The sequence below is a fragment of the Mytilus galloprovincialis genome, chromosome 7 (assembly GCF_965363235.1).
Source record: "Mytilus galloprovincialis chromosome 7, xbMytGall1.hap1.1, whole genome shotgun sequence".
NCBI classification, from domain to species: domain Eukaryota; kingdom Metazoa; phylum Mollusca; class Bivalvia; order Mytilida; family Mytilidae; genus Mytilus; species Mytilus galloprovincialis.
The window spans coordinates 18,123,565-18,149,365 of NC_134844.1; positions in this window are offsets into that span (position 1 = coordinate 18,123,565).

A 25,801-nucleotide genomic window follows, 5' to 3' on the forward strand; every position below is an offset into this window, starting at 1 on the left:
GTTTGGTGCTAACAAATTAAACTCTTCTTCAGTATATCATTTGTTCTCTTCTTAATACTTTATTTCTGTTTCTTAATCTAATTTAAGTTTGAACAACAATATCCTAAACTGAAACATAAATACATTTTCAATTAAGAATTCAATGCTCTTTTTTGTAACTTTATTGGGGTGTAAAAGCGTTGACCGAAGTACATTTTGTATGAAGCGCGGAATCGCTTCATACTAAAAATGTGCGCACGGTCAAGGCTTTTACAACCCTATAAAGTTACAAAAAAAAAGCATTCAATACTTATAATTACATTTTTACCTACAATATAGGATCATGAAAACACGCCTTTTATTAAGTTTTTATTTCATTTACCTGTGCACTTTATTTTGGGACCTCGTGTCATCATGAATGAAAAGTTGCATTGTGTAATGCAATTGATTAAGGAATATCACGAGATTGCTAGTTAGCCAATCAGAATAACGTATTATAATGAAACATACATCTAATGTAATTATTTTCAATTACAATGAGTAATCGATATGAAAAGTGTATACATACGTTACGTCATCGCGTATTATTTGAATTATGGGAATTGACTATTCCTAAGGTAAACACAGACTATAAATACTGTGTTGATTATTTGCAAGACCTTGAATTATTTATACATTTTAAATTTTAACTGCTTCAAATGAAATATTATATTTACACACATACATTATCAATCAGAGTGCTAAATGTCCTGATAAAACGACAATTGGTATGCACACAGAATGTGATACAGACCAAACACCTCTTTAAACGAATGATTATGATGAAGGTGGTGATGATTATTAAAATAACAACGACGATAAAGACGGAGAAGACGGAACTAAGTTGAAAAACTTGTGTCTTATCCATTGTTTGAACAATAAAATATGTTTAAACTAACGACGATAATGATGACGTTGATGATGATAGTGACGATTACGACGATGATAATAACGATGAAACCGATGATGCTTTTTTATTTAAAAAAAAGAAGTCACTAAACTTGTTTTGGTGGGTGCAAAACTATTGGAATCCTAAAAATGCACCATTGCGAATTCCATTGAACTGATCCGCTGACACATCTGCTGAACAATAAAGATTGTTCTGTAAAATGCAATTGATGTCCTACTCACTTCAAACTCAGATCCACATTGATTTTGGAAACATCATGAAAATAGAAAATAAGCTCATCATCAAATTAGGTCAACCTTCAACATTTTAGCTTATTTGAATACTTTGCTTTGTCTTCAACGTACATAGAACAGAACAAATGACAGTTCGTTTCGCTTCAGATTCCATGATTTGTATCTTAAAATTTAAAATATAATACCATTGAAATTCCAATAGATAGAAAAAAGCAGATATATTATTGAAGTGAAATGTTGATGGTGAATACTAATGGTCATTGTAATTGAGTAAGTTTGTGTGAATTAAACGTAAACTTTTGCTTGTATACTTAATTGATTTACGTGTTCTCATTTTACAATTTTTATAAACTGGTCGGCGATATTGGTGGCTGTGCAAAAAAAGCTGCTTATGTTTTTCCCGCTAATTAAGTTGGTGTTTTTTTGTTATATCTTCTTCAATTGATAATTGTGTTATATCGTGTGATGCCAATAACCAATTATATTCTTCTGTAATCTGTAGTATATTATTTTTCTCTTTTCAATATTCTTTGACTATTTCTTAATTCAATTTTGCATATTTTTTTTTCTAAACTGGTTTAAGCTTATTCAAACATTTCATGGATTCAACAAAATTTAAATATGTTGATTATTTCCAAGTTCATGTTTTATTTATAAATTTTTAATGTTATCGCCCCTGTCATGGCGGCGCCCATAAAAAATTTCAAGCTGAAGAAAGAAAGGTGGCGTTGGCGCTGACGGTGACGGTGACAGCGACGGCGATGGCGACGGCGACGACGACGACGATGACGATGACGATGACGACGACGACGACGACGGCGACGGCGACAGCGACGGCGACGGTGATGATGACGATGACGGTGACGGTGAAAACTACTCGACGTTTACAGAACTAGTGAATTATGATTGTGATGTCCATTGCAGCATAAGACACCGGTCATATAAAAATGCGTGTTGTATTGACAAAATGATTGAGCGGAGTAAAACCTGCACTTTGAAAAAATACTCACTGAAAAGGAAAACATACATAGTGTACGATGACTGCTCTAATTTTCGAGAGTCACGTTTACACATGCTTTGTAAGAATTCTAACCACTACCTGTTGAACATTTTACCAGTGACATTGATTAAAGATGACATCCCATTCAAAAATATATTTTGCTTCTTATGCCAATATAAAGAAATAAACACAACGTTTATAGAGGAGCAGATTACAGATGATATAGAAATATGGGAGTTTTATATATCTTGCAGAACATATATTCCGTATATCGTTCATATTTCCTTACAAGAACATTTTAAGTTTGCGATGAAAAATAAATGTACAGTAGATCTAAAGCCATCGAGTAATGCTGTTGAGTGTGAAGATGAAAGCCTCGGTAAATGCAACACTACAGGAAAATTGCAAAAGGTAGACCAAAATATCAGACGGCCAGGTGAACGTTTAGTTGTTCCAAAAGATAGTGCAAATCCATTCTGCAAAATATGTAATCCGGAATCTAACACAGAAATAGTATATACTACTTGTAATCAAACTGGAATGTGGCCAGAATTCCTGTAAAATAAAAATGCTGTGAATAACTGCATTAATCTGTCTGAAATTGAAAATTATGCACCTTATAAAAATTTATTTTGTAAAGAATGTAACAATCCATTGGAAAGTTAATCAGACGTAAGAAGTATAAACATATTTATTAACATAAAAACAACAATGATACTGGAGACATTAATAGCCCTGACTACATTTTCCAACCTACGTATCGGATCTTATTTTCTCTATTAAACTACGAAAGAACATCTACAAACAAAATAGTTCAGGAGGAGTGTAGACCAGACCAACTATACAACTCTATTATGGTAAAATTTACGGTACATGTTATCATTTCATCTCTAATTTCAAAATTAACCAATCTTATGTTGTTAGTAGGGGAAGTCATGCGGGAAATTTGTTTATTTGTATGCTTCTCCGCTCAAAAGCGTTTAATGTCTTAGAGTGACACTACAGTAGGCATGACGTTTAGGCGTTGGTCTTTGTTCTTACTACTGCTGGTTTCTCTAAAGGAAAACAATTAATTTTAGCCAATCATGATAGTTTGTACTGTATTATTTATATATTTTACTTAGTTTATACAATCAATGTATAGGAACTTTCATGTTTGCAGCTAAAAATCTGGGTTTATAACAAATTAATATTTTTTTAAGTAATGTTTGTTCTTTTTTCTTTATACAATGATCCTCAGATAAAACAAAAAGTGAAGTTTTTGTTTTAACAACAAATAAATATATATTATTTTATTAGATTGCTTGTTACAATAGTATTTCAATGTCCAAGATCCAATAAAGTCTTCCTCTGAATTATTTTCTGAGTGTCCAGGAAAATACCTAGAATATAATAAAACATGACCTTGTTTCTATTATATCAATCGTTTTAAATTATTAAAAAATACATTTTGAGAGACTGTTTTGTTTTAATTCATAATCCTTCGTTATCATTTTATAAACATATCATTCACATCTATGAATTAATTTTTTGCTCAGAAACTGTCCTCAATGCTCTTCAACTTCGTACTTTATTTGGCCTTTTTAACATCTTTTGATTCGAGCGTCACTCTTTTCGTCTGGCGTAAATATAAAATTTTAATCCTGGTATCTATGATGAGTGTTTTAGGATGACTTATAAATACTGTCAAAACAATAAATAAAACCAATATACCCGTGATTGAATATTGTGTATTCAAATACAATATATATGTTTTGCTAATATCTTGTTTTTAAAATTCATTTTTGTTATAAGTTAATGTACTTTCGCAAATAAATCGTTCAAAGTGAACATAATAAAGAAATGACAGTTATCTTCTTCTGTTTAACAAAAAATGAATTAATCACGCTCAGATATTTTCTATTTAAATAGTAACTGCTTTGTAGCAATAATAAGCAACAGTAGATTCCATCTGAAACTTTTCAACTTGTTTTCTATTTAAATTTCAAATATCAAATATGTTTCAATTTTCATATGTGGTATGTATTCTTATTTTCTATTTTGAATACATAGCCAAAATAATAATACGATTGGATTAGGATATTATTGATCTACTCAAGTATTATAGAGTTTGTTATTTGATTAACATGTAGTGAAGTTGTCTGATTTTAGTTTCTTCATAATGATCATCATGGGGAATGTAGTTGTGTTTTGATACACCAAAAGCGCGTTAGGTATACTTCATTGAATAAGTATTATTTTCATTTTACACCATTACATCGATTGGACTTTTCTCTGGTACATTTCATTTTCGATCAGCGTATTTTCCAATATTAGGGAATAATTTAATTTTAGATGTAACGGGTCTTCTAAATTGCAGGCGCTATTTTGTTTTTCAGCTTATAGGCATCAATGTTCAATCATCATTTACTCAAGTTTAAAATAAAATTTAGAATTAATTGATAAGGTTTAGCTGTAATATTTTTTTCTGTCTATTCGAAATATCATATAAAATGGTGTTGCACACTTTAAAATAACACAATATCATTTCTTTACAGACAGAAAAAAATATTACAGTCATTTCTTAAATGAATTCAAATCTAGTTTATTAATTCTCTTACATTTCGCATATTATCCTAAGTCAACTTGCAAAAAGTAATATGTTGTTAATTATATTTTTATTTTTTATTTTAAAGCAAACTTGTTCAGACCTGACTTGTTTTCCCGGTCGAGTATTAAGAAATAACGTATGGACTGGGATATATATTCTGACATTTGGAATGGAAGGAGTTATATACAACGACAATGTTACTAGTGCAGAATTCTTACAAAGTGTTAAAGTCAGCTTTATATCACACATTACCAATATTACCACTTTCTTCGTAGTTGACCTTCTTATTTTGACATTTAGATCTTCATGCTCGAACGAGATGACATTTAAACGAGGAGACAGCATTAGCTTATCAATTTATATGAAAATGTCATTTCTGTTGTACGTATGTAATCGTTTGTGGTCACGTCACGGAAGGGAAAATGTCTTATCGTGGCCTCCATGGCACAATCGGGATAACAATGCATCTTCATATTAGTACGGCGGCTTTGTGAAAAATTTAGATCTTCCTCAACTATTTCTCTTTTATTTCAGATAGGGAGGCATTTGAAAAAAATAACTCACTTCCGATAAAATCCAAAATGGCGGACATCCAACTTAAATTAGCCCAATTTCGAAGGCTAGTATGTGAAAAGGTGTTATTAACATACGTCTATCATAATATTTGGTACAAACCTTTGTTGTGTATTAGTTTTGGATAATTGATATAGATTAGATGTCTTCAAAAACCCTACTTGCGGTAAAATCCAACATGGCGGACATAGTACTAAAATGAGCTTTTTTTTAGGAAGTGTAATTGAAATGTATTTTAAAGTATTGCTACTATCATTATATTGTGCAGGAACCTTTCTTTGATGCTTTTCATGGATACAATGTATAAAACATATGTCTTTAAAACCCTTACTTCCGTTGATATTCAATATGGCGGACATAGAAATGTTGATAATTTTTCATTTTTATGTTCAACTTTTTTCTAAATTTAAAGAAAATGTTTTTTTAGCTGGTCATTAAACTTTTGGCTTTAAGTCATCCTCAAAACTACTAATTCTATTCAGCTTTGTATGTTTTAATACAAAGTTAACACTTCCGGTAAAAAAAGAAACTAATATGGCGTAAATTACAAAGATGAGTCCTCAATCCATATCTTCGATGTGGAGTTTTTGGATAGATTGATTAAAACAAAATAAAATCACTAAAGTTCTTAAACATCATAAGAATTACTAATTTATGGCCCCAAATACATGTTTATTCACAATCGGAGAGCTTATTTTCCAAATTTACAAAGATCGTGGTAACTAGTGTTTCTTATATCTATAATGTACAAGCTCCTGATAAGATGAAGAGGCCTCACAAAGAGTTGTCCAAAAGGGTTCCAATGGATCAAATTTTTCCTTTCGCCATTCATAAGCGTCTGGACTAGTTAGCATAGGAACCAATACCAAGCTTGTTACTCATTCGCACCCGCCATGGTATATTGCACGTTTTACTTGCTGAAAAAGACTAGACCGAGTCGTGGGAATAGCCTAAATAAGTATTTCCTCTTCTAAAAAACACATGTTTTCTAGCTTAGTTCACCACATCTGATAAGTTTGTTCGATCTTACAACAAAACCACGTATCGTTCTATCAATGACATTGTCAAATCCATATCTGGAAATGTTGGTTGATCAATCATCATTTTGAATGATAGAGTTCACATCTTCAAACACCATCCATGTCACCAACGCAGTTCCTTTTCCAGCAAACGTGTAATCTCTCAATGCCTAGTGTATTTGAAAGGTCATGGATAGGTATATATCTGAATCTTTTTCTACTTCCAAATTCAAGCCAAAGATTGTCTGCCCCTATGTCACTGAATAGCGAAGCAGCAATGACAGCAACATCATTTCTCAGAAAACTTTGCCAATTTTGAGGATTTTGTTTTGACTCTGGATTCGTGTGTGTACTGTGTATTCCCTTTTTCCTAAATATAGCTCTTGATTCTTATAACAAATGCTCAGGATATTCTATCTTATCAACCTCGTGATGTATTTCACCATGTTCACATTAAGAGGCTAACAATAGAAGCATGGTGCATGTGTCTGATGCATTGAAACACGAACTTGCACGAGTCATGATTCCAAAAGTCGTTACTGATGATGCTGTCATAACTGTTTCGCTATTCCGTGGCAGGAGTATACGAACTATGGATTTTGTTTGCGAGGGCAAAAAGCTTTGGATAAATATATATCAAAGACCTTTCAAATGCACCTGGCAATGAGTTATTACACACACTTATTGTGATCCATGTCTTTACCGGTTGTGATATGGTTCTCTGATTGCTTGAAAAGGAAAAGACTGCGTGGGAAACATTGATGGCAATTGAAGATGTGACTATAACATAAAGAATGATGATTGTTCAGCCCAAATTACCGAGGTTTAACTGTAAGATCACACAAACTTATCAGATGGGGTTAACATGGTTAACGAATCAAGAAAATAACTATTTGCGCAAAATGGAAGACTAATTGAGGGTATTCCCTCACCTTGGGTAGTCTTTTCCAGCATGTAAAACGTGCAATATACTAGGGCAAGTGTTAAGGGGACGATCTTGGAATTGGCTCTTATACTACCCAGTTCAGGCCCTTGCGGATGGCAAAGGGACAAATATGGTCACTTTTAAATAACTCTTTCTAAGGCCTCAACATTTTGTCAGAAGCTTGTACATTATGGATGTACTGGGGAATGCAATTCAATGCCAAAAAATGCTACACCCTAAGCATCAGAAACAAAAGCCATAAAATCTACAGTTTTAATGGACACCTACTACAACAAGTCAAGCATTACCCGTACCTAGGCCTACAAATTTCGGAGACCTCAAATGGACCATCCACATATTAAACGTGGCAAAGAAAGCAAATTCAACACTAGGCTTTCAAAGAAAAAACTTGAAATACTGCCCACAAGATTGCAAAAAATCAACTTACATCTAGTCCGTCAGATCAACGATGGAATATGGAGCCATAGTACGGGACCCCTACACGGTAACAAACATGAATAAGCTACAAAGGATACAACGTCAAGGGGCAAGATTTATCACCATAGATTACAAGTCAAAAGAGGACGAGTGTGTCTCCAATATGCTTGCCCAACTGGAACTGCAAGACCTCAAGATATTTGCAAGACGAACAAGCTAGAAGTTGATATTTATGTACAAAGTGGTTTAAGGGTTGATTCCCGCTATTGAACCAGACAAATTTCTCAAAAAAGCACGTCATAAGAAAATCATAACTGCCAAAAAGTTCGAAGAATAGAGAGGGCCAAATCTGCTCTTACGCCTCGTCAATAAATCGGCGGCGCTCTTATAAACCGTCATATTAAAGCCAGAATTGGTTTCGACAAAGTATTCATACAGATACAGAGGATGTCGCGGTCGTTGTAAATGTGGAAAATCGGGTTTCCAATGCACTGCTTTGTATGCACCTGGTGGTGACTGTGAATAAACATGTATTTTAAGCCAAATAGTAGTAATTTGAAAAATGTTTAAGTACTTTAGTAATTTTGTTTTGTTTTAATCAATCTATATAAAACTCTTAATCAAAGATATGGATTGAGGACTCATTTTTTAAAATTTACGCCATATTTGTTTTTTTTACTGGAAGTGTTATTTAAAAATTTACTACAGAATAAAATTGGTGGTTTAGAAGCCAAAAGTTTAATGACAAGCAAAAAAACAAACAACAACAAAATTTTCTTTACATTTTGAAAAAAGTTGAATATTGAAATAGAAAATTGATATTTCTATGTCCGCCATTTTGGATATTACCGGATGTTAGGTTTTTCAAGAGATATGTTTTATACCTTGTATCCATGAGAAGCACAAAAGAAAGGTTCCTGCACAATGTAATGATAGTAGCAATACATTAAATCACATTTCAACTACCCTCCCTAAAAATAAGTTTATTCTAGTAGTATGTCCGCAATGTTGGATTTTACCGCAAGTAGGGTTTTTGAAGACATCTTATCTATATCATATATCCAAAAGTAGTACATAACAAAGGTTGGTAGCAAATATTATGTTTAGTAGCATGATATTAACACCTTTTCACATACTAGCCTTCGATATTGGACTAATTTAAGGATGATGTCCGCCATTTTGGATTTGCCGGTAGTGAGTTATTTTTTTCAAATGCCTCCCTATCTGAAATAAAAGAGTAATAGTTGAGGAAGGTATATGCCAAATTTCATGCTTGTAGCAGGATTTGCACAATTCGTCTGAAATATGCTTGTAGCCGCCGGACTATATAGGTAGTTTTGTAAACAGTATTTCCTTGTCCAGTTACACGTGCACATGACGTCACAGTCATCTGTTTTCATGTTTTGGTTTAGGCCTACAAATTTCGGAAGACCTCAAATGGACCATCCACATATTAAACGTGGCAAAGAAAGCAATTTCAACACTAGGCTTTCAAAGAAGAAACTTGAAATACTGCCCACAAGATTGCAAAAAATCAGCTTACATCTAGTCCGTCAGATCAACGATGGAATATGGAGCCATAGTACGGGACCCCTACACGGTAACAAACATGAATAAGGTACAAAGGATACAACGTCAAGGGGCAAGATTTATCACCATAGATTACGAGTCAAAAGAGGACGAGTGTGTAGAATTAATATTTATTATGGCATCTTTTGCTTTTGTGTAAATATTAAGTGCAAAGATTGATGTCTTTCCAATGTTGATAATTGCGAGATATTCAGACATCTAGAGTGGTTTAAACCACGAACTGTTAAAGACTTCTGAACATGGTTTAAACCGTTACCAACAACACAATGATTCGACTTTAGGTTATTTAAAACTGACTTAATCAAATATATCTACAGACAGTCGGTATTCATATGGTAAAAAAAGTCCTTCTTTTCCAGTCGAACTGGTCCTTCGTTTGCATGGTACATAATTTTAAACTATGCTTCGTAGGATAAAATGATAAGACTCTAGCATATTATCTTGATTCAACATTTTTCTGTATAGATGACTTTTTATATTGAATAATACAATGTTTGGTGACTATTTTTTTTCATAAGCGCTTCTATGTCGTACGATGCAAGATTGTTCAGTTGATTAAAAATTGTATCTTATTGAACACTGATTTTTGGATGACTAAAGAAACATTTTTTTTTGTTACTTTGACGGTAAATTTTACCTTACAAACATTCTTAAAAATCATATTTTTGTGTGCTATGATTTCAAGGAACATTGATATTGAGATATACTAACCTATTTCAAAATGATTCCAAGTGTGACACACGATAGTGTCCCGCTTTAAATACAAACAATTGTTCTGGATCCGCCTGATATTATTAAGCTAAAGCATAAACATGGTCTGTTTTGTTGATGTTGTTTTTCTATACGTAAACAAAGGACTCACGATTTATTTACTTTCAACCACTCTTTTTCGACAATTGTAACCTATTGAATCAGGCTCAACTATGAGTTTGTACTTACACGAGCAACATGCTGTAGGATCTGCGTATTATTTTGGAGAACTTGAGATCATATCGTATTTTCTGTTTTTTTTTGTGGTTAGACGAGGTAGACGAAATTGTGTGTAAAACATTTGCAATGGATTTTGATGACAAAAAATAAACAGATCGAACATATTTTGACTCTGTTTACTGACCACTTTTGTGTAGAATCAATTAAAGCTACAATATCGTAATGAGATTGAAAAAAACTTTTTTGTTGTTTTGTTAGGATAAACAACAATTTTACCTGTCGTAGCCGTGCATAAAATGTATTTTCGTATTTCTCTTCGGAAAATTACCTGTTAAATGGAATCGAATAAAACGTCCGTATTGTAAACTCTGTCTTTTTTCTTCAAAGTGGCTTTTTAAAATTATATATTCATGCAAGCTTTGACCTATTTTATAAACACGTATGGAAAATTAAGCATTTTGACGATACATGTATAATAACTTAATCTAATCGAATTGCATAGTAATAAACTAAGGGCCAAACTAGTTGTGGAGAAAATTACAGATATTTTAAGCTCAGGCAATTTACGAATAAAATTTTGTCAACCAATAGTTTTGCTACAATTTCATGAACGTTCTGTATGGTATGTTTTAGCATTTTGATTTGCGTATTTAAAGTAACGGACAGATTAAGCTTCAAAAGTCTGTCTTAATACAAAATATTCGCTATTGTAATAGTTATCAAAGGTACCAGGACTATCTTTTAATACGCAAGACGCACGTTTCGTCAATATAAGACTCACTAGTCACGCTCAGATAAAAATAGTTTTGAAGCCAAACAAGTACAAAGTTGGAGAGTTTTAAGGACCCAAAATTCCAAAGAGTTGTCCCAAATACAGCTAAGGTAATCTATTCCTGGGATAAGAAAATCCTTAGTTTTTCGGAAAATGCTAAGTTTTGTTACAGAAAATTCATAAGTTTTGTATGGCATGTTTTGTGCTTGTCTTGGTGTCTTTTGTTTTGCCATGCATGGCATTGTCAGAGTGTGTTCACTTATTTACTTAAGTTAAATAATCCCATGGAAATGTTCGCTTCGTCGTTTTTTCTTTATTCGATATGACATTGTCAGTAAAGGATAAAAATATTTATTGAATCCAGTTTAATGGCCCGTTACCGCATATGTTTCCTACCTTTTTTTTGAATACCCCTTTAAAATAATTATCCATAGTTTTTTTTTCAAATCAATGTTGAATATGATCTGAATGCAACAGTTTAACAACTCAGCAGATAGTGTTACAATATACAATTAAATATATGAATTTGTTTTTTTTTCATGTATGCAGCTTATGACAATACATCTATTTTATAGAAAAAAAATGTAAATTACAAATTATGAATCCAGAATATTTAAAAAACCAAAGAAGATTTGTCACGATAAAACCAAAGAAACAAGGTTATACTTTTTTAAAAGTGCATTACTCTTCATTTATACATGACATTAATTCGAAAGTGTTAAATTAATCATGAAGCAAAGCGTAACAATTGTTTTTCTTATAAACCAGTTAAACATCTTGGTGACGTATAATTGTGTTGATGTTATAATGAAAGAAATGTATAACGACAACAATATGAAATAAAACATGTAACTGTTTTCGAAACGTCTGTAACCCGCAAGATCAGTTCTGTAGTCGCTTACAAGTAAACCATAAAATGTCTGTATCGCGGATGTGAATAGCTGAAATCACTGCGTCCGTAAATTGACAATTGCAACTACAAAATGAAGCTAATTTATGAATATACTTGAATAGGCATTATTGAAAGTATACGGTCAAATGCGAATGATACCAGATAATTACATTTACATATACCAATTTAAAATACTTTGAAAGATATATAAAGTGATAAGACATCGAACAAAATGTATACTACATGTTGGCAAAGTATCACGACAAATCTATATATTTTGCTTATACTCTTTATTAAAAAAACCCTCATATATGTAAACTTTTATTATAGAAACAAGTATTCTAATTGAAAAGGCTGCCTACTAATGTTAAGATGATAACTCATGAAATTGTTTTGAAGATTAATATGAGATTCATTCAGCATTGATATCAATTTTTCTGAGGGTTAATAATCATCTATTTTTTGTTGATAAATGTAGTGAATGTTTGATTATTCCAATTATTTTTGTGACTTAATTTAATTCAATACAATACAGTAAGTCGCATACACATGTAAAACAAGATATAAAAATATAGTTCATGCCTAGCTTATACCTTAATGATATAGTTTATAATGTGCTTCTTATTGTATAATATTATTAAGATTTTGTTTAGTTATTAAGATGTGTGTATTTGTCTATATGTGTCTTTGTGTTTGAAGTATGAATTAATTTTTGAATGTTACATTGTAGATTCATGATTCAATTATATTGTAAATATCATGCATCAAATAAGTCGATATCATGATTAATAACTGATAGAGTTGAGTATACGTTGTGCTTTAGATGAATAATCCCTCGATTCACAATCAAAGCATGGAGAGTCTTGAAATTCGTCAATCACCTGTATGCAACGTCCAATCTGTGATTCTATTTGTGTACATCTCATTGAGAAAATCTTATATTTTGTATCACCTGATATTTCATTAAACTTTGGGTATGTTACAAACGTCTTATGAGAGAATGAAGATGCCTTTGCAATGCATGCTGTTAAATATCTAGGTAGAAAATAGAGTTCAGCTTTCAAAATCTCATCAATTAATTCTTCTGGAGGACATTTATATTTCTTTCCTTCCATACGTTTCGTCAATACCCTGTCTATTTTAATCAAAGATGTATCAGTTTGGTACTCGTGTACTAATGGTAGAATGAGACGTGCTGTTTCTTCTGAAAAATACATTTTGGTCATGATTACCTGGCATATTTATCTAAATCAAAATAAGATTCATAATTAATTACATCACAGTGCAGGTTGTTCATAAAATCAGTAACTGTAAACACAATAAGTAAATGCAGTGTTCCTCGTATCACTCATTGCCATAAACAATTTGATTTGCATTTATGATAACAACAAATCAATCAAACGACTTATCACCACCCCAAATTTAACATTCGATGTTACATAAATACTCAAATATTAGAGAGTTTGAACCTTTTTTCATTAAAATTTCTTTACAATATATAATCAAATGAACATTGAAGAATAATTTAAAATCTAAGTCATTGAATACTAAACTGGTAATACTTAGCAGCCCACTAGCAATTCTAACGCCCAAATGCTTGCAACTGATAATAGCTCTTTACAAATCAATCTTATCGTAAAATAGACATAAGATTAAATAGCATTGGTCTTGTTAATAAATAAAAAAAATGTCTTTAATTGTACAATGTAAAGTGATTTCTTTAGTGTCATTTTGGCTTATGATTTCTATAATGTTTATAATTATTGTAGTGATAAACGATACCAGAAATATCAATCGAAAAACAAATATGAAGAATACTATAAATGTGATTTTTCTTGTTATTAAAATTGCATGGCAACTTAATAAAATATAAATGCTACATGTTGTTCCTAGAAATCTATGCACGTTTGTAAATAGATACGATTAATTGAAAACGAATGTATTCCACGGAAATGCTTTTTGTTTTTTATTTTCACCAAAGAAAGAAATGTTCACTTGTCAATATCATATAAGCTAGTGGTAAAGACAGTGATCATAATTTGTGTATTATTAGGTCTTTCCACTTTTCTGTGGAAAGACCTATTGTTTTTCTTCTGATTATTTTTTTTCTTCCGCCTAATTTTGTTCTTGTGATAAATATTTCTTTCGCAATATGTCGCTTAGATATTTAGCATATGATACCGAACAGTTTATGCGCTTTTGAAATTTACCCTGCGTAACCGAATACTTTTCTTTGTAGGAGTTATCTCCCCAAACACTGTTTTCCTAGTGTCCACAACTCCTTCGCAACCGTAAAAGATTACGACAAATTTATTTTATAAAATTGCTCGTTATATCCTTTGCATGATTTGTCCAATTTCGACCGAAGCAATATGAACGCTCCATATGAGAGTTATTTCCCTTTTTGTATTTAAAATTTTAAAATGTATTTTAAACTGAAACACCATAAGTGATAGAGACCTAGGATCTTTTGATTTGAGGTCCTTGGTCCAAAAAAAATGAAAATTAGGTCAAGGTCAAAGGTCAAGGTCATATTCTAATTTTTGAATTTGTCGTATTTTCACTCATTTTCATTAACCTTATAAGATATCGACAAATTATTTTGTATAAATTGTTAGTTGCGACATGTGGTAACTAAATAATTTTAGTTGAAAGGGTGCGTAAACAATGAATGGGAGTTTTAGCCCTATCATATCTTAAATTATGTTTAAAGTGATATAACTTATTAACCATACATATTAGAGACTAGGGTCTTTTGATTTGAAATCCTCAGTTTGTGACCTTGAAATTGAGGTCAAGGTCATAGGTTAATTTGACGTTCTAGATTTTGACCTTTGCTTTAAATTCATATCTATACATCATAAAGCCATATGAACTGACATTTTAGACTGATTTTTTATATTTTAATATCAAAATAGATATTAACTCGTGGAAAGACCTTCAATTGTTCTCTGAATAATTGGTTTTTAATTACTGATTTAATTTATTCGTCGGCATGACGATGTAAATGCTTCAACTTGTTCATTTTATAGAACACCTAAAGGTTAAAAGCTGCCTAGGACATATTCTAAAGTTGGTACAATTTTATTAATTTAGAAACCACCTTTTTTTATTTCTTTTTTTTTTAAAGTAATACCTGGCAATATCAATCCATCAAAGCCAGGTAATGTGTGTCTAAGAAAAAGAGCGAAAGTTGTTGGATCTTTATCTGGCAGTTCAATTTCACGAGCGTCTTTTTCTTTGAAGTCTGCAGTCAGCATTGTACGAAAAACTGGTGACATTTCTATTAAATCCCCTCTGTCGATATGAAGCTTTTTATCTGCTATTTTGATGGTAAAATCCGGAAAATTGAACGGAGATAAAGTATTCTGTGGTTGCCTGCAATCTGTTGTTTCGGTTTCTATTTTCTGTTTTTTTCTGTGTCGACTCCATGTTAAGAATACCTCAGTCAATCAATGGAATCTACTAATAAGATTTGACCAAAAAAAATATGAATCAAACCTTTATGATCATTAGTATAAATAAACCATTATCATTGCATTCCACTTCATAAAATTTTAAAGGATTTAAAACGAAAAACGTTGTGTATTTTCATTGTTTACCATTAGTTCATATGGTCATTAACAATTCAATGTAGCCAAATATGGTAAATAATTTTCTATATCTTTAATCTACATGTAACATTTTATTTTGAGCCTATGAATAAATAAATCCACATTTTTTTTTTATTTAAAACACAAATGTCTGAACTTTAATTGCAATAAGCATGATTATGCAATTGAAGTATATCTTAAATATAACATTATCATGTGTAAAACATTCGTAATGATATATAGGCAATCAACAGAGGAAATATTATACAATAGGAAACAAGGTTTTTTTTTATGAAAAAAATAGAATAAAGTAAAAACATATACCGAGCTCATAGGAACATTCTAAACAGATATTTCTCTAAAAATTAGATTAATAAAATTGAAAACGGAAATGGGGAATGTGTCAAAGAGACAACAACCCGACCATAGAACAGACAACAGCAGAAGGTCATCAACAGGTCGTCAATGCAGCGAGAAATTCCCGCACCAGAAGGCGTCCTTCGACGTTTGCAAGTGTTTTGCGATATTTATACACGCAAGAGAGTAAATTTTGATATTTATACCGCCAAACTGTCGATGTTTTTAAATAATTAAAATTTAACTGTTGAGAGTGGAGAAATATCGTAATTCACGAATTATAGTGGTGGAATTTATTTCTCTCATGATCTTTATCTTTCCTTTCAAAGATGTGCAGTAATTTGCGTTCTTTATATATGACGTCATTATGCATGTTCGCTTTTTTTTATAACGTCTCAATAGGAAATTCAGGAGAAAGCTAGAAATTTTGATTCCAAAATCAAAACAAATATTTCACAAGTGAGGAGAAATGTGAAAATAGCACGACAATTATAAATGAAAAACAATATAACTTTTATAATATATTTAAACCTTTTCAAAGTAAAAATACCCGATAAACTACCATAAAAGCTATTTAGTCTCAACACATACATAACACATACAGAATCGTACAACAAGATAAATCCTCCATTCATTGATTTGTGTAACAAATAGTTCCCATATGTAACGCACCCATTAGAAAAATAAAACAATTTAACTTTGAAATCTTTCCATTCAATGGAAAGACCGATGATCAAGGAGAATATAAAAGTCACTCTTATAATAAATAATTGAGAAAATCAATAGTAAAACATTGCCAGTGACAATACTGATCAAAAGTTATTTCTAAACATAAATCGTACATTTTGAAGGACGTCTAGCTTCGATTAATTGTGGTTTTTTTTTTATAAATATTCACTAAAAAACATTCGAGATAATGGGATCCGTGACGAAATTAAAGTACCTTCGCCTTTTTTTAAGCCTGGCATTTAAGTATTGGTAATGTCTCCAGATAAAGTTGTTGCTATTAAAATTTTTCTGTTTGAATCTATCATGGTTTTCGTACTACAACCGGGAAATTCATGTGACAAAGATAAATTAGTATTAATCCCTGTAATAGGACGAAGTTCATAGCCTCGTTATTTTATTATTATATACTCACAGACAGTACGTAGACTGACCATGAGAGAAAGCTTATAATACACGGATCGATTAAGGTCTTCGAAATTGGATATTTTCTCAAAACTTGGCCTTTTCTGTGGAAAAAGATAGTTTCAAAGGCAAATTAGTAAGTACGAAATACTACATCTTTACGTCAAATCACAGATATTTCCAATTTGTATGGATTGAGAGTAGTTGCGGCTCAATAGAAGGTTGCAAAAAATCACAATGTTTTATTTATCGAGATAATTGAATTAAAAACTTGTAAAACTGAAATATAAAAAATGTAAATATTTACTGCATGTTGATAAACAAAAAAGTAGATAATTCGTTTACAATAATGCCTAAATGTACGTAATTTATATTCTTGGAATACAGCGGTCTGTTCATGTCACGTGAACATTCAGTACTAAAATATTGTCTATTTGTGAATATAACATTAAAGTTAGTATCTGTACAGGTTAATTATAAACATTTGAAGATAAAGATATCTGCAAAGTAATTACAGGAGTTTTTAGAAAACGTCGTCTTGATTTCTGTAAATGTATTAAGGTATTCTCGATCTATTCAAACTGAAAATAATGTTAACATTCGGGAAAATGTTCGTTAGAACATTTACTTAAAAGCTTTATTTCTAAAGTGTAAATCTATATAATTCATAATTGTATTCTTCCCACTCGAACTAATCTGATCGATATAGTTGAAATGTTCAATGTAATATATAACATCGAACATGAGATAAAGGATACAATTGATACAGTTAGGTCTGCCTCATTTCTACCTACATCTATAAATGACAACGAGGGTCGGTTGAAATAAAGCATTCACGGCAAGGCAAGAGAGATAAAGGATACAATTGATACAGTTCAGTATGCCTAATAGTACGACTTCCATACAACTGACAACGGGGGTCGGTTGAAATAAAACCTTCACGAAAACAAGAGGTGAGTTGAGCTTTGCAATTGTGAACATTCAATTTCTGACTAGCAACATTCAAGCAGCGCATACATACCTAGTGTATATCTCCAAATTGATACGGTATTCCAAGGCTTGTATTTCCTATCGTGAATTTCTTTGTAGGGGTTGCTGCTACAAAGAAGCTACTAAACAAAGAGTTTCAAGTGGTGATGTGAAATCATTACTTTGTTTTTTCGAACGCAATTGCAAGTTGGTTGAACGTTATGAAATATATGTTTCACAGATGACAAGAAATTTGAATAATAAGCTAGTCACACACCCAAACACTTAAGGTAGGTGCAAACTGCCGAACAGATCAACTCGATGATCCCCATTGTCCAGATTTCCACGACCAAGCGTAACCAAATTCTTGATTTGGCCTGTTTACGACTTTTACCCGACTGCTATTCAACTGTACACGACCTTAATTCGACCAATCACGACTACTTAATGACTGCATCACGACTCCAACCCGAAAACTAACTGAGTACAACTCGATAATTCTGACCAATTTCAGATCTATACAAGATATTTACCCGAGAACGGCAAAAGTATAGATGTCGTAAGGCTAGATTCAGTAGTTCACAGAAGGTCTGAGTAAAATCACAGATTTAAGATATCTACATAGAAATAATGTACGTGAAGTTATATATATATACTATTAGACCAAATCAACATTACTTGATCTCAGCTTGATCTTGATCAGACCAGATCGACGTCATCGTATAGATGTCGTAAGGATAGTCGCAAATTGGTCGGGTTGGTACAATTTCAGTATAAAAACGATTTTTTTATATGACCCGCAGTAGCGGAGGGGCATTAAGTGTTACCCTTGTCCGTCCGTAAGTACTTACGTACGTCCCAACAATTAAGTTCCTTTCTACAATTTCATTTTGCCGTAACCAAATTTTATGACACGTGTACACAATGCTTATTATCATAAAACACAGATCAAGTACGAATTATTGATCACTTTTGCCGTTCTTGGGTACTGACCCTGTATAGCATTATACGCACATTCTCTGTTAATTGGGCTAGATTTAGTAGTTCACAGAAGGTCTGAGTAAAATCACAGATTTAAGATATCTACATAGAAATAATGCACGTGAAGTTAGCAGCCGATTCGTTATTCAATATTCGATATTTAATATCCAACCGGCTGCTAGCAGTTTAATGACCCCTTCAAACAGTTGTAAATTCTCGTTGTCCTCGAATATAAACCCTTATATCAGCTGCATATTTGTCTTAATTTGATTCAATCATTCATCAATAAAACGACACCAAAGTATTTATAACATATAAAAATAAGCAACAATCTCACTAATAACATGAACGATACCAATTTCCCTGCACCAGATGCGCATTTCGACAATACATGTCTCTTCAGTGATGCGCGTGGCCAAAATATTTGAAATCCAAAGCTTATATAAAAGATGAAGAGCTATAATCCAAAATGTCCAAAAAGTATAACCAAACCTGTGAAAGGAATCAGAGTTTTGCATGAGGGAGATACATTCCTTAATTTATTATAATTTCTAAAACATTTGAAAAAAGAAATAGATATATGTATGGAAAGCCCCCAAAAAAGAAATAAACAGTGAAAACCTACCGGAGACCGCTTAAATGACGGAGAGACCCACCTGATCTTTCAATGTCCATAAACTTCCATAGAATCATAGACTATGTATATGTAAAGATTGTATCAAAAGGATTTCCCAGAATAATGTCATCTGCGGATGGCTTAGATCGTCACTTTTTAGCTAGAAATGTCAAACTTTCAGGACGAATGGCACAGGGCAATGATGAGAGCTAACCCTAACCCTGACCCTAGCTGAGTGATTGGTTTCCCGATCCATGTAAAAAACTCTCGGGTAGAAAGTCAGATTATTGACGACCAAGGTAGACCACCCCGAACATTCGTGTCGATTGAGTTAGATTAGTTTCCAAATCCCTTAATCTGTCTTGATCGAGATTGGTCTGATCGGCAGTGTGAACCTAGCTTTAAGCATAACCGATTGTTGACGTTAAATTTTTAATTTAAGTTGTATGATAGCTAATAATAACCTGAATTTTGAATATACTAAAGATTTAACAGCTATGACTGAATTTACTCTCTCAACAATTGCAGAATCAACCTGGAGAAGATGTTCAAAATGTTCAAGATTTTCATGTTTTTTTTTACTTTTGTCAACTTGTTGAATACCTAAAGGTAGATGTACAACGTATGGATTTAAATAATTTCCACCTATTTATGAATAAGAAACAAAATATATATGAATTTATTTTTAATAAATTACGTTGATTTGTTTGTCTAATCGATAAAGAGACAGTTGTTTTACAAGAAATGGGTTAAACTTGTTGATTAACTTTTACGAATCCACTAATTCTAATAAATTCTTTGATAGGTAACTGGGACGGGATATTCATTATGTCGCTTTTTATCACAATATCTGCAAATTTAAGTATAATTTTAAACAACTCTTCTAGTAAAAGTTCCATTAATTTTCCTAAATTAGAAAACTTTGGATTGATAGATACAAACACTTCCGGTTGTAATGTTTGTTGATGTCTTTTTGTATGAATATTGTTCACTTGACTACCTCCGTAACCAATACAAATATCGATAGAGTATGGCGTCATGAATTCACTTTAAAAGTATTAAAATTGATATTAATAAAAAACAAGATGGTATTGTATTGTCGCAAAAACATATATACATTGTATCAATGGATATTGGAAAAGAATTATAGCAATAAAACATTAATGTTAGTGTTTTTATCTATATTTTAACCACTTACTTGATCACTTGGCGACGTAATGCAGCTAATATCTCTTTACTGACGAGTTCTGTTTTGTTCTTTGACTTGCTAATGTTAACATATGACGTCTGATATAATTATCAATTTATTTTTTAAATCAATTACACAGCACTCGTGTTAATTTTAAAAGGATTAAAACAGAAGTTGAATACAATTCACTTTTTTTTATGCAGACATTTTTATACATTAGAACTTATTCCATATATCTGCCCTAATTTACAATTACTGTTGATTTATTTGAAATTGATGGCCTAATTGAAAATGCGATTAATTCATTAAGATTGTTGGGAATGATTCCGATTTAATTTACTATGACGCAGATGATTAACTGTTTGAATTTCTGAACTGTTTTGGGATGCATTGCATAGTATCAAACATTATATAGGTTCAAAGGTCTAATAGTTTGTGAATCATTTTCTTGTTAATTGCTGATAAACAAAAACATTTTTAAGAAATCAGGATTAATTGTGATATAGCTTGATTCCATGTGTATTTTTTAGTATTGATTATCTCAAACAAAATTCTTTAATTCTTTCCCCGAAATAGTGACAGTTGCAAAAATCTAAATAACAAAATTACTGAACTCCAAGGAAAATTCAAAGCGGAAAGTCCCTAATCAAATTGCAAAATCAAAAGCTCAAACACATCAAACGAATAGATAACAACTGTCATATTCCTTACTTGGTACAGACATTTGCTTATGTACAAATTGATGAAGTTTACCTGGTTTTGTCGCTAGCTAAATCCCCCACTTGTACGGCAGTCACATCAAATCTCAGGAAATTGACAACGACCTGTGAATAAGCCGTTGAATTTTTCACACAATGTAAAGATACACTTGAATAGTAGTCCATAGAAAGGTGTGTTGCTTTTATAAATTAAATGACAAACAGAAAAGCAAAACACTCCAGTCTTAATCCCCAAATACATGTATATCTTTTTAAATAGCTAAGGTTTATAATATTATTTTTCGCAAGATTGGTTTAAGTTTTGTGTTTTTAAAATTTCTCCAAAGTGTATTATAACTGGTTTCGAGATAAGTTAATTTACTGTAACAATTGCAAAAATCTCTGTTTTTACAGCAAGTGTGTTTTATTAAAGGTTCATATTTTGTAAAACTCCCTTCAATGTAATAAAATTTGGCTTCGATAGTGTCAAAAAGGGAACGGTAAACTCATAATAATACTTTTGTATCAATTTAAGTAAAACAAAATTTAGTTTGTTTCAAAAGACTTTCAAAAATACAATTATGTATATAACAAAAACGTCATACCAGTTTGGACTTTTTATTCAATGGTCCACAATTGATGCCATTCAACATTCTTATTTCCAGTTTCTGAAAAAGATCGATACATATAAAACTGAACAAAATATTTTTTTCAATACTATAACGTTCTAACGTCATATTACCATATGAACTTTTCATTGTGTTTCGGTTCTTTACATTATTATTCAATTACATAAACTGGAAACAAGCATAAACATTTGCATGGGTCAAATAACCATAGTAAACGATATTTAACTACAAAGAGAAATTGAATATTTGATCATGTAGCATTGAAAACGCAAGGTTATAACATTTCTGGAACATGGAAATCATACCATTTAGACATGTATAACGCGTAGGGATCATCATGGGTGGTTTAGTTGTGTTGGCTTAGGCTGATCAATTAATGATTCCTCTAATTATACGCAAAAAAGTGTTTCAAAGTTTTGGCTTTGAGCGTTCCTGTGACAAATACATATTCTTATTTTTTTATCAATTTGGTTTATATCAAACAAACAATCAGAAAATATGTTCTGCAATAGGAATTTTGATACATTACTTGTGGTTGGCTACCTTTGGATGTTTGAATGTTTGTTATACGTATCGTATGTTTAGTAGTATCTACATTACAAGACAGCAAAATGAAATTGCTAAGCAAAGAAGAACCATTCTTTTGTATGTGTTATACTCTTATGGAGTGCCCTTCTTAATTGTGTCTTGCAACGTTGGATTGACATCAATTATTCATATTGACAACGAGATTGGTTATGGTGGTCACGTGTGTTTTTTAAATCAACAAATATCTATAATTATCATATTTTTTGCATCTATCGTTCTTGTATGTTGTAGTAATGTAGCCTTGTTCTCACTCACTGCTAGAACTATTGCTTCTAGTTGCAGGGTAACGGATGAACAGCTTGGACCAAGTCGAAATCAGTTCACTGTTTACGTAAAACTATTTACGATAACCGGAATAACGTGGATTTTCCAAATAGCTGAATCTTTTTTACCGTCACCTCTTCAAGAAAATACGTTTTCTTTGATTGTGTGGCTGTTAAATGCACTTCAAGGAGTCTTTATATTTGTGTCATTTATATGTAATAGAAAAACAGTATCTTTGTATAAAGGCAAACTGTGTTTTTTAACACCAAAATCCAAAGCGATGTATACAATCAGTCGATCAACTAGAACATATTCAACTGATTTGTAATGGAATAAAATAGATTATTACAGTTATCAATAAGCATTGATCGGTTTTTAACTTTATTTCATTTCTAAATAGTTTGATTTATAGCAAAACATATGTAAACCTACATGGTTCTGTATCTTGTCAATACTTATATAGTGGCTTTGCATATTGTAATTTACTATAATTGCCGGCTTCACATACAGATGTGAACTGATTGATAATAGTCTATGAGAGCATGATTTATTTATTAGTTGAAGTTGGTCTTTAAACAAGATTTCAGTAACTGTAAGTTATTTTTGTCCCGTTTTTTGTTTGCTTTTTTTCTTAGTTTTAAGCTGATGACTAATCTAAGGTGGCTACATTGTAGCTAGTACTTTGCAACTTATTAGTATAGTACTTATGATATGTTGTTACATCACTGTACCCGTGATATGGTTATTTATTGAACGTTGACAAATATTTTAAATACCACCACTTTGTTTATGTCACTGTGTATGACCAGAAACGTATACTAAATTTGCACAAGATTGCTGTTTGTAGAACTTGCTTTTCCTTCCTATAAAAGTAAGAAGATGTTGTATGATCGCCAACTCTCCACAAGAAATTAAATGAGACAAAAGATAACCACTATAGGTCACTGTACGGATTTTTACAATCAGCAAATCACATATCACATAATAAGCTTCAAAAAGCCCCGAAATGACAAATTTAACACAAATCAAACGAGAAAACTAACGCATAATGTATGTAGGACTACTGAATTACAGGCTCCTGACTTGGGACAGGTACATACAGAATGTGACGGGTTTACACTAGTTATAAGACACTACCACTAAACCTTACCTGATACAGTGGTGTTTCATTAAAACATAAGAACAAACTAAATAAAGCAGAAGAAACGAAGTTCAGTCGACATTTCAGGGTACCCATACATGCCCACAACGAAAAAGCTTAGATCAAACATGTATTTGAAAGTCATCGCAGTTAGCTAATTTAAAGTCAATAAAAACAACATATAATAAAATTATGCATCTAAGACTGAAATATCAATCTGAATTTAGTGTAAAGTTCTGTTAAAGTACCTGTTACATTAACAGGCAGGGAAAAACACGACCTTGTGCAATGCCTCGATACAGCTTACGACAGATTTTAGAGATATGAATGTGCAGATGTATATAAAATAATATTTAGTTGATTTTGTTTTACTGATAACAAAATCAATAGCATTATAAATAAAAGTAATATTCATAAGATCTGATAACATTGTTGAATTGGACACCTTTTAGATCCAGTTTATGCAGAGAGTAAAACCCCAAAAACACTAAACTCCGATGAAATTGAAACGGGAAGTCCTTAATCAAATTGCATAATTAAAAGCTCACACGAATAGACAAATGTCAAATTCCTTACTTGGTACAGACATTTTCATTAAAAAAAAAATGGTGATTAAACCTGGTTTTATAGTTAGCTAAACCTACCACTAGTATTATATCGACAACGAAGGGTGAACAAACCACACATATATGATAGGTGAAAATGTAAAGGATCAAAGTTTACTGGGATCGTATCTAAATTTCATGGGACGGGAAACAACGGTTAACAACATCTCAACTCAAATACGAATGTGTTATCCCGTTTGAAATACTTTTTTTTTCTTTTTAGAAATACACAATTCAAAAAAGAAATTTTAATTTCTATGGAATAATTAAGCAAATGTATTTAGGAATTTGTGGAACCGAAAACCATGGCTTGATAATTTACCAGTATTACAAAGATAAAGTTCATTGAAATTCAAATCGTCACAACAGACGTTGGATTTATATATACAAAAAGTCCGTTGGTTACTTCTTTTCAATAGTCTTACACTATCATACCTGAAAAACAGTAGGGACTTTGATAACTTTTGAATGTCGTAACGGTGATCTTTAAGCTGGTACCTAACACTACAGGGAGATAACTCTGTAAAAATAGCTAAGCGTTTTAATTACGTTGTGTTGTTACGGAAATATAAAGCTTCTCAATGATCACAATTTGTGTTGGTCAAACTGCTATATAACCAGTGTATTTTTTCTGTTAAAATGGTTGGTTCAATTTTTTTGAAATTTATATTTTTTTGTCCAAGGGACAAAGTAATACTTTATCAAAATTTTATGAAAACTAATCGAGCTTAATTGATATTAGTGAAGGTGTTGGGTACCATCTTAATTGTTTACATCTGTATCCCTGTGGGATATGAATAGTGGTGAGATTGTAAATCATACATCATCTACTTATTGTTATGTTAATGATTGTTTCATAATTGATTTTGATGAACTAATGCTTTGATCTATATTTATTTAATTCATTATTACATCATCATATAACATCTTCATAATACAAAAACGATTGCAATGAAAATGAATCAACAGATATATGGACCATTACTCCTTTTACAACACTTGATACTGTTGAACTTAACAATAAACCACAGATATCGCGTTAAATGTTGAGCTTGTTTGCCATCAATAAAGATTAAGCAGGTTTAGAAAACAACACAAATTTGATCCTACCTTTACTTGTCATCCTTTTTAGTAATCTAAATTGAATAAA